Consider the following 9,992-nt stretch of genomic DNA (forward strand, 5'->3'; position numbering starts at 1 on the left):
GCAGCTGGAGCCCTCAGCTTTCTCCTCCACCTGGAGCATGGAGATGATGATATTCAGGGAGCTATACATGTGGAAGCCACTAGGAGAGGGACACAATTCTTATGTCTGGATTCCAAAAGGGAAAACTGAGGCAGACGGGCAAGCTTTAGTCTGGGACGGCCAATAAAAGGGGCACAAAGTAGGGTTCTTCTTTCAAGGGGATTAGCCCCTGCTCGCTGAACGCCCCCTTACTGGGTACTTTCCTCTCCCTGAACAGCTTTGCCATTTCTCAGCTTTGGCCTTGAAGAGGCCCTTGAGCTGAGCACTCAGGAATCACAAGGTCATGGGAGGTTAGGGTGGCCCTAGGTTGGTGACCAGCAACCACTGAGAATAAGCCCCGGCAGGCCTGGCAAAAAAAGAGAAAGGGGCACTGGGCTGGCCCCTGGAAGGTGCTGCTCCTGGTTCCCAGGCTGCCGTGGCCAAAGGTCTGTTTGTGTTTTCCAGGTGTGGAGGCAGGTGCCCTGTAATTCTGCAGCTCACCTCCTCTGCCATGTCCTGATCCCATGGCTCTGACCTCGACCCGCTTCCTCCCACAGGGCTAGAAGCCCAGACATGGTCTACCCCACTTCCCTCACCAGATCCTCTGGCTTCTCTTGCCAGCCCAGGAGCTCAACTGCCTAGATCACGGCTCCCAGAAGGTCAGAGCTGCGGAGACTTCAGATGGAGGCCATAGAGTGCTGAGACCCTTGTTCAAATAAAAACGTTCATGGATGTCTGATACCTGAAATTGGTATGCTGAGCTTCCGTGGTGGAAGGTGGGCTGGTGGGGGCCCACACCCCCATTCACTGTCCTTTCCTCCTCCGTCCCAATCTCTATGGGATGCCAGGATGCCTAGGAACCCAGTCGGAAAACCACTGAACTGCCAATCCCGCCTCCTGATTTTACAGATGCTGAATCTAAGAGGAGAAATTGGTAGTTGACACAAGGCTCCATCCAGGATCCTGTCCCTTCTCCATGAGATTCAGCATCATTCAGCAGTGATCCCATGACCACTGGGAGCCAAACGCTGTCTTAGGCCTGCCCTTGCGCTTGCTCTCCATCTCCAGCAAAAGTGGGTTGAGCTGAGGGACAGGGAGGTGATCTGGAAAGAGCAAGTGCAAGTCTCTGCTCTACCCTGTACCAGCTGTCAGTTTAATCATGCCCTCAGAACCTCAACTTCTTCACCTATAAAATGTGAACAAATAGGGCTGGCCCCGTGGCTTAGTGGTTAAGTGGGTGCGCTCCGCTACGGGCGGCCCGGGTTCCATCCCGGGCGCGCACCGACGCACTGCTTCTCTGGCCATGCTGAGGCCGCGTCCCACATACAGCAACTAGAAGGATGTGCAGCTATGACATACAACTATCTGCTGGGGCTTTGGGGGAAAAAATAAATAAAATTAAAAAAAAAAAAATGTGAACAAATAGAATAGATCTCGAGAGACCCGAGTGAAGCTTAGAGGAGAGAGTGCAGTGCATCTACAAAGTCAGCCCAGGGCCTGGCCCCTAAGCACTTCCTGTCGGTTTGCTTCTCTTCCACTCTACTCTGAGCCTCATTCCACTGGGACCCTGTGAGCCCTATCATGGCTCTGCCCTCGCAAACCACTCTCATCTCCTCTCCAGGAACCAAAGTGGAATCGGAGGAAAGAGGCTTACTTGAGAAGGTTTTTTTGGTTTCTCAAAAGACGGTGATTCTGGGGAAGAGAGGCTCAGGATGGGTATGAGAGAGGAAGCCCTCAGGCATATAGAATATGGCCACCGAGGAGGGACAGTGGTGCTACCTTGGGGGACAGGGTCTTGGTTTCCTGGAGGAGAGTGGGCACTACTCCAGCTCCAGGAGATGGATAGGATAGGCTGAGGGGGCTGGGCCAGGCGTGGCTTTTCTGCCAGCCTGCCCTCATGGTCCAGCCCAGAGCTTGCACAACAGCCTGGCTCGCTGGCTGGCTGGCTGGCACTCTCCTGGGAGCCTCAGGAAGTCCCCCTTGTCCTCCCCTTGACCTTTGACCCTTTAGGCCTGCTGCAGGCCAGAATTCCAGGCAGCTGTCCTCTCTTTTACCTTCTGTTCCTAGCTATTTCCCTTTAAGGCTGGGACTCAGAGATACCCCAAACCCCCACCTTATAGCTCATCCTTTCACATGCTCTCCTGTACAGACCAGTTGGGACCTCCCCTGGGGCAGCTCCCTATGTGAGCTAGTGGGTACCCTCGGCCACAAGCCAGCAGAACTGTTGGGGAGTCTAGCTATCTGAAGGGCCCAAGCCTTACAGGAGAACCCCTCCAACAAGTGCTCCTGAACACCAGACATCCTCCCAGATGCCCTGCCCGGCTCCGTCCCTGTCCCAAAGCCCAGCGGTAAAGCCAGGAACAGCAGACAGAGCCTCCTCCTCTCCCGCCATCCTCTGAGCAAAGTTGGAAGAACCCTTGATACTGTTCCACATTAAACCATGCTGCGCCTCACGGCAATCAGTTTCACAATCGAATAATTCCCTTTGGTTTTCTAGCGGAATTTTTGCTTTTATTTTTTAGGGTTTCTTGGCCTTTTTTTTTTTAAAGCAATCAGTCTAAATTTGTCATCGCACATCCCCCATTTCCGCCCCTAAGGGCCTCGTTTTCATCCCCTGGAATCTGGAAACCATATGTGTGGGCAGAAACCCCCCAGCATCCCCCACGGCACCCTGGCCCAGCCTGGCCTCCACAGGGGCAGCCTGTTAGCAGGGGAAGAGTCGACACTCCAGGCTGGGGCTGGAAAGGGAGTTTCTCTTTGGACCTTCCCAGCTCAAGCCATGGAGAAGCCGTGTGGTCTAGTGGTTAGGGCTGGAACACATAGGTTCTGTCCCCAGCGATCTCTTTGACTAACGCCAGAAGCCTGGGAAAGTACACAAGGGACTCAGTTTCCCCACCGGCTGCGGGGCTCAAAGCTTCACCAGCTACTTCATCTCCTACCTGCCTTGGTAAAAAGAGTTTTTGATCCAAAATTTTTGCTCTGTCACAAGCTGTGTGACCTTGACAAACGGCTTAATCTTTCTGAACCTCAATTTCTTTATCTATAAGTTAAAGACTGTTATTGTACCCACCTCCTGGCCGTGGCTAGAGTTAAAGAAAACATATTCTCGAGGGCCTAGCACCAGGCATGCTGTCCAAGCTCAATAAACAGTAGTGTTATTGTTAATAATAAGTAGAAATACATAATGAAGGGTGAGTATGTTCTCACTGGGCACTGCTCTGAGGCCTGGCCTGTCTGCCCGCGCCTCTGCTGGTGAGGCTTCCCCCTGCAGACCTTCCTTGGGCCTCCTCTGGCTCTGGAAGGGGCAGGGATGTATCATCAGTCAGTCATTGTGGATCAGGGCTGAGGCCCTGCTGCTCTCCCAGTCTCCATGACGACCCCAGCCCCTCCCCTCCTTCCTTCCTCAGGAGCTTTCTGTTTACTGTAAACAGCTGCCCCAGCTCAGCCCTAGCTGATCCCGCCCAGGGCCAGCCAGACCATCTCTGAACAGGGGATTGGCTTCCTGTGTGAAGGTCTGGGCACGGTGTCCTGGGCTCCACGTGTCCTTCAACAGGCTCTGCTTTGCCACCTTGACTAGAGGGGAGGGACCAAAAGGCGGGGAAGGGCCTGTCACCTCAGACCAGGGCAGCCAGGGCCTCAGAGACAAGGAGCGGGTGGAGCGTAATTGAGGAGGACCATGCTGAGACAGCTTGGTAGAGAGATCTCTGGCTTGGCCTTAGGCTGACCTGGGTTCAAATCCTGACCTGGATTTGCTCACTGTGTGACCTCAGGCTGGTCATTTAACTTCTCTAAGCTTCACTCCGTTTATTGATTTGTAAAAGGGAGATAATAATAGCTTCCTCAGAGGACTGTTTGCTGTGTCGATTGGTGATAACGCATGTACATTATCATGGCATGTTGCTAGCCTGCTTTGATGGTGGCTGGATTTATTATTTCATCTCTCAGATACTCTCCTGCGCAGGGACCTTGCATGAGTCCCTGCCTATTCATCCACCTGGCATGCCTCGATCACACAAGCCTACAAGCATGTGTACGTGTGCACAAAGCACATACACGTGCACACAGCACACACATATAAGCCAGGTAATGAAGTGAAACTTGCAAGTATCTGAGGCACAGACTCCCCTTTCCTGGGGGTCAAGCTTTCGGGGCAAGATGACTGGGACGTGAGGCTCCTGGCTCCCAGCTCCTGAGGGGCCCACTTTGCTTTCTTTGACGCTCCAGCGCCCTTGGAAATGCCAGCCAGTAGGGGAGCCTTACAGGGTGAGATTTAGACCTGCCATTCCCCTTACCACCAGAACCAGGGGAGGCTGGGGTTAGGCAGGGGCATTCATCGATTTGAGTCATTCCCCACAAGCCCATGAGTAACTGCGGCTCTGGATTTCCAGCCCTCACTCCCACCCCCCACCACCAAGATGCCTCTCGGGGTCTTCCAGGGCTGGGTCCCTGTTGGTCCCAGGTGCAGCCCTGGGGTTCCGCCCTGGGCTCAGCTCCCTCCAGAGCAGAGAGTAGCAGCTGGAGGCTTGTGGGCTTAGCTGACTGCTGCCCCCAACCCCCTTGCCAACAACTATGCCTAACTCCAGAGTTTCTGTCCTCACCCCAGCCTGGGCTGCATGAGAAAGGAGAGGAGCCCCCAGTACTGAAGTCAGCCCCATGGACAGGGCTGGAAATCCCCCACTTCTTACCTTGGCCGGTTGAGGAAACAGCCTCCCGGCAGAGGGCCGCCTCCCGCCAGGGACTTTTCTCCTGGGGGTGACACAGCATACAGGGCAGCTACAGGGACCCCAGCCACACTGCCGCCAGCCAGGGGCGAGGGCAGTGTCATACAGGCCCGCTTTTCCCTTGCAGGAAGCATGGCAGCCAAAGGTCCTAAAACTCAGCTGGGGCTTAAGCAGGCCTGAGAGGGTGGGCAGGGAGAAGGGGGGCCATGGGGGCCATGGGGGCCAGGAAGGTCCACACTGCCGGTGGCATCCAGGAGTCTGACCGGGCCAAAGCGGTTCTGCACCCAGAGCTCACCAGCCCCTCCTCCATGGCTCTCTTCCCTCACCCAGCACCCAATCTGAAACAGGCTTCTATAGGATATAAAGCCCTCACGAATTGCCCAGGGTGGTGGTCTCCAAACTTTTTTGATTATGAACATTTATGTATCGACTATACACTACAGTTAAAACACATATTAAATATTATTAGAGTTCAATTTACGTTTTAGATAAGAAATGTCTAAATAGAAATCCTCCTATTTCCTCCCACCCCTAGGAGATGGCCTTGCTCACTCCTGCATGCAGCCCACTGTGGAGCCCACCATCCTGAGAGATGAAGGCAGGAGAGCCTCTCGGAGCAGACCATCCACCTTGCGGAAGGGTACAGGGCGTGGGGGCGGCTAGTTTTCTTAATCATTGCAAACCACGAGCAATTGAGTAAGCCCCGTCTGAAGCCCTTCTGTTTGTTGTTGTTAACTTGGAGAGAAACTTGGTCATCTTAGGTAAGGCCCTATGGCTGCGGCGGTGGTTGTGCCGCAGCTCCCACCCGAAGGCCCGGGCAGCCTATCCCTAGAATCACAGCTCCCCCTTGTAGTAAGTGAGCGTTTATCAAGGAAGAATGCAAAGGCCTATGTGTGTGTGTGTTTCACATGTGTGTGCACACGTGCATGAGTGCCTGGGGTATGCCATTCCAACAGAACCTGCTCAGTGACAGCCTCTGTTTTCTGGTCTGCTGGTTATGGGGACCTTACATAGGTCACATAGGTAATGAGACACCTGCCGTGAACCCTTCTGCCCCGAGTCATGAGAACCCCTGACATTGAATCAGACACATTATCTCACCGGCGTCCTCACACATAACCGTTTAGGTAGGTGAGGCAGGTATCAATATGTCTATGTTGGAGGTGAGGAGCCCACGGCACAGGGAGGCGAGGGATTTGCCCCAAGTCACCCAGTTTGACAGATCTGGGGCTCCTGTGTGCTCCCACTCCTCCCAGGGTGTCTTGCCTCATCTCCTGCCACCCTGCAGCTATGGGGCAGCCTGCCCTTTCTGCCCTCTCCCTGTCCTTGGAAATGTGTCCCAGCCCATGGGTCAACCCTCTCAGCAGGGAGCAGGGGCCCCACAGGCAGAGGATCAGGGTCTGACTTTTCTGCCAAGGCCAGAGTTGCCCCCGGCTCCAATTGGCCTGGCTGGCTCTGGGTCCAGGGCTTCCTCCTTGATTCAAAAGCTTAGCCCTGTAAGGGTGGCAGAGAGGGAGGGGAGGGTGAAGGGAGGGCTCAACCTCCAGCCCCCTCCCCCCTCACTGACAGCTGTAATCTGCTTGGGAAAATCTCTTTTTTTTCCGCACAGGAAAAAATATTAGTTGTCCCGATAACAAGGAAAACAAAATCCAGTGCAGGGCATCAGAGACTTCCTGAGGCGGGAAACAATGTCCAGCGAGCTCAGTGGAGAAGCCTGAGCTGGGAGGCTCAGGGGGAGCTGAGAGAGGACACTGGTCCAGGCCTATCCGGCCGGTGGGGGAGGGGGATGACAGATCGAGGAACTTGGAAAAAAGATTTCCCCCCAAAAACCTTGAAGTCTGGGCTGTTGAGCTATATCCGGGAAATGATTCAGGAGCCGCGCACGTCTCTAAATGGGATCAGGCCCCATCAGCTCAGGTGCTCTGTGTCTACCTCTCTTCCCTCCCCATCACCAGCCTGTTCTTCTGGGTGCTGTCCCCGGCCTGGGGGGCTGGTGGGGGTGAGACAGGAGGGTTCCTTCTCAGGGGCCTGGAGAGGCCATGGGCACCCCATGGGCACCCCTCCCCTGGCTTCTTGGCTTGTCTGCCCACAGCCGCTTCCCTGGGTAACTTTCCACTGGGGGTGGGGGGTGGTCAAGAAGGGGAGGACTTCTCCAAAGGCCCCACCCCTAGGCCTAGGAGACTCTGTTGCCCATTTCCCTCTCAGCCAAGGGCTCTTACGCTATTTGGTCCAATGGGTGTGGCCTCTGAGCACTACGACCAGGAGAAGGCCAGGTGAGGCCCTAGGATTTAAAGAGGGCCCTGTGCTCCCAGCAAGCTGTAGTTCTCAACACTGGCTGTGCACTGTGTCACTTAGGGGCCTCTTAAAAAATACCAGGGCCTCCTAGGCCTCATCGCAGACCAATTATATCAAAAGCTCTAGGGAGCTGCTCAGGGGACTCGTGTGTGTAGTCAGGGCTAAGAACCCCTGCTGCATGACCCTGTGACCCTTTGGTCACTTGCTGGCTGGTCCCGTCGACCTCCACTATCAGCACTGGCCCCTCAGTTCCAGATTGGAGCCCCTCCAAAATTACCACCTAGCTGGTGGCCTCCAGAGGTGCCTGCAGAGTTCCCTGCCCAGCTGGAGGCCAGCTGCCCGACCTGATAGTGGGTCCCGGGTTGCCCCCGCCGCCTCCCTCTGCTCCTTCTCCTTCCCCCTGGGCAATGATGCCTGGGGCCTTTGTTCTCAGCCAACAGGAGTGTGACCAGAAACCTACCCACAGCTTAATTACAGCCCCATTCACTGGCCATAGGCTGGCCACTGTCCACATTCAACCTGCCCAGCTCTCCCCCTCAGCATCCCGCCCCCTCTGCCACAGCCTGCAGCCCAGACAAGCCCAGTGCGGCTCCTCCCCATATCCCAGGGTCATCGCCAGCTTTGTTTCAGGAGGACCGAGGTTCCTTCCCCCACAATGCCCTCAGCCCTTGCTCTGCACAAAACCTGGGGCCCTCAGGGAGATCTGGGCTCTGAGCACAGAGGCTGTGATGCCCCAGGGACTGGGGGGCCCACCAGGGTGCTGCTGCTGGGCCACGCCAGATCCTGGGCTTACCTGGTAAACTCTTTGAGGTCAGAGACCGTTCCTGGTTCATTTTTGATTGTTCATAAGCACGTACCAGTCACCTAAGTGCTAGGTCTGTGGGGCGATGCTCACGTTGAGAGAGCCACACTCCCTCCTCTCAAAGGCCTTCTCAAGATGGAGGGAGGGACTGTAATGAGCTATCACAGGGTAGTACCATTTCAATTCCCAGGAACTCCCCACCAGCACAGTTTAGGGAGTATTGCAACCACGCCATAAATGTTTGTTGAATGAATATTTGTTTCTTAAGTGGAGTACAGTATGCCCCTGCACTAGCAGTACAAATAAAGGGAAATATTTCAGGGGTCAGGACAAAGTGGGGTTCCAATTGCATCAGATGGGGAGGAGGAGGACAGAATGAGCTGGGGTCTGCAGCCTGGCTGAAGAGAACTCACTAGGGTCCCTTTTTGCTCCCGGCTAGGCTTTTATCAGCTGGGGGGCTTACAAGTCCCCAGGGTGTGTCCAGACCTGTGGGTTACTACCCCCTCTGCCCAAGTGGTCTTGCCCACCTGGAGCATCACCAGAGAACCTGAGAGGCAGGACCACAGAACAAGCTTTTCCCTTCTCCTAAGGGGGCCTTCTGGGCCTGCGATTCCCAGGGGTCTCCCCTTTACCTCTGGAGAAGCCCAACCCAGCTCCCAGCCCCCATCAGAGCATTTTCCAAACAGGTGGAGGATGCTGTGAATGAGTGGCCACCTGGCTGCAGGAGAGGGGAAGCCCCGGTGCATGTCCCTGGGGCTTCAGTCTCCCCAGGGGGAAACGGCTGGCCACGAAGCCACTGCCTGCTCCCCAGAAGCTTGAGCTCTGACCCCTGGCCTGGGCAGTGGGCAGCAGGCTTCAGGAGCTTGGGGTGGGGAGGCTTAGGAGGGAGGGGCTGCAATCCCAGCTGCCTAGCTCTGGGTACTAACAGGCCACGCCGGGGACAGCTGAGATGGAGGGGGGGCACCACCACCTGCTTTTCCTTGTTTTGTTTTCAGGGCACTAATTACTGTGCTGAGCTCCGAGCTGCCTAATGAGGCCGTTTGGATTTCCTGTTGTTCTGGCTTCCCAAGACCCTTAAAGGGCCAGCATTGCACTAGGAGCGTGCCAGGCTGGGACACCAACCGCTCTGGTGAAGGTGAGCCTGGTGGGCCACCAACCGCTCCAGTGAGGGTGAGCCCAGAGGGGCTATCCCTAGGCTCAGCCTGAATGCCAAAGGCAGTGACAAAGGGCTGGTCCAGTACTTCCTGGCCACTCTCAGGGCCTCCATGAGGACCTGCTCAGAAGTGCCCGCTCCGGAAGCAGGAGCTTCAGAACTGTGCAGCCTGGCCAGAGCATGGGGTGTGGAGGAGGGGGAGGCGGGGAGGCAAGGAGGCCAGGGCTGTGGAGGAAAGGCTGGTGATGTCACCAGTGCCCAGACTGTGAGAACTGCTGCAGCACCAGGCAGGAGGGAAACGCCGTGACGTCCTGTTCCCCCCCTACCCTGGAAAATAAACACTTGTTGTCTGAGCGGCCAGCGCCACTTCCGAAGGGGCAGGCTGGCCGGGCTAGAGGCCCAGAAACAGGACTGAGCCCAGCTTTGAGCACAGGTCCTTGCCCAAGTTGGATGCAGAAAGGCCTGTGGGGCAGACTGCCCCTCACTCATCCGCTCTATGACACACCACTCATGGGGTTCAGAGGATGCATTTGTCCTTTCTGCACCTTAGGGCTCGTCTTTGCACATGGAGGAGCTGAGCGTGGCTGGGGGTGCCAGGGAGCCCCCTTCCGTGCTTGCTGCAGGCTGCAGATGGATGGCAGGGTGGGTGGGGGGGCGCCCATCTGCCTCCTGGGTCTCCCTCAGATTTGAGGCACAGCCTCAGCCCTAGGACCTGTCCCAAGTGCCCTCAGGCTGCCTCAGATTGTGGGTCCCCTGGGCCCCAGGAGGCCTGGCCTGCAGCACCTTCCCCCACAGACGGGGGTGACGACATTGTTGTTCTTATACGGGGCCTTCCGCCTGGAGTTCCGGCTCCGCTAAATGGTGGGAATGAGGGTCCCAGGGACAAAGCCAGCCTGGTTCCCGCAGCCACCTCAGAATGGACGGAATCCCCATTGTGTGCGGGCGCCCCGTGCCCGCCCTCCCCTTGCCAGAGCCGGACATGCCAACAAACAGCTCATTGAGC

This window comes from Diceros bicornis, chromosome 5, assembly GCF_020826845.1.
Source record: "Diceros bicornis minor isolate mBicDic1 chromosome 5, mDicBic1.mat.cur, whole genome shotgun sequence".
Classification (NCBI taxonomy): domain Eukaryota; kingdom Metazoa; phylum Chordata; class Mammalia; order Perissodactyla; family Rhinocerotidae; genus Diceros; species Diceros bicornis.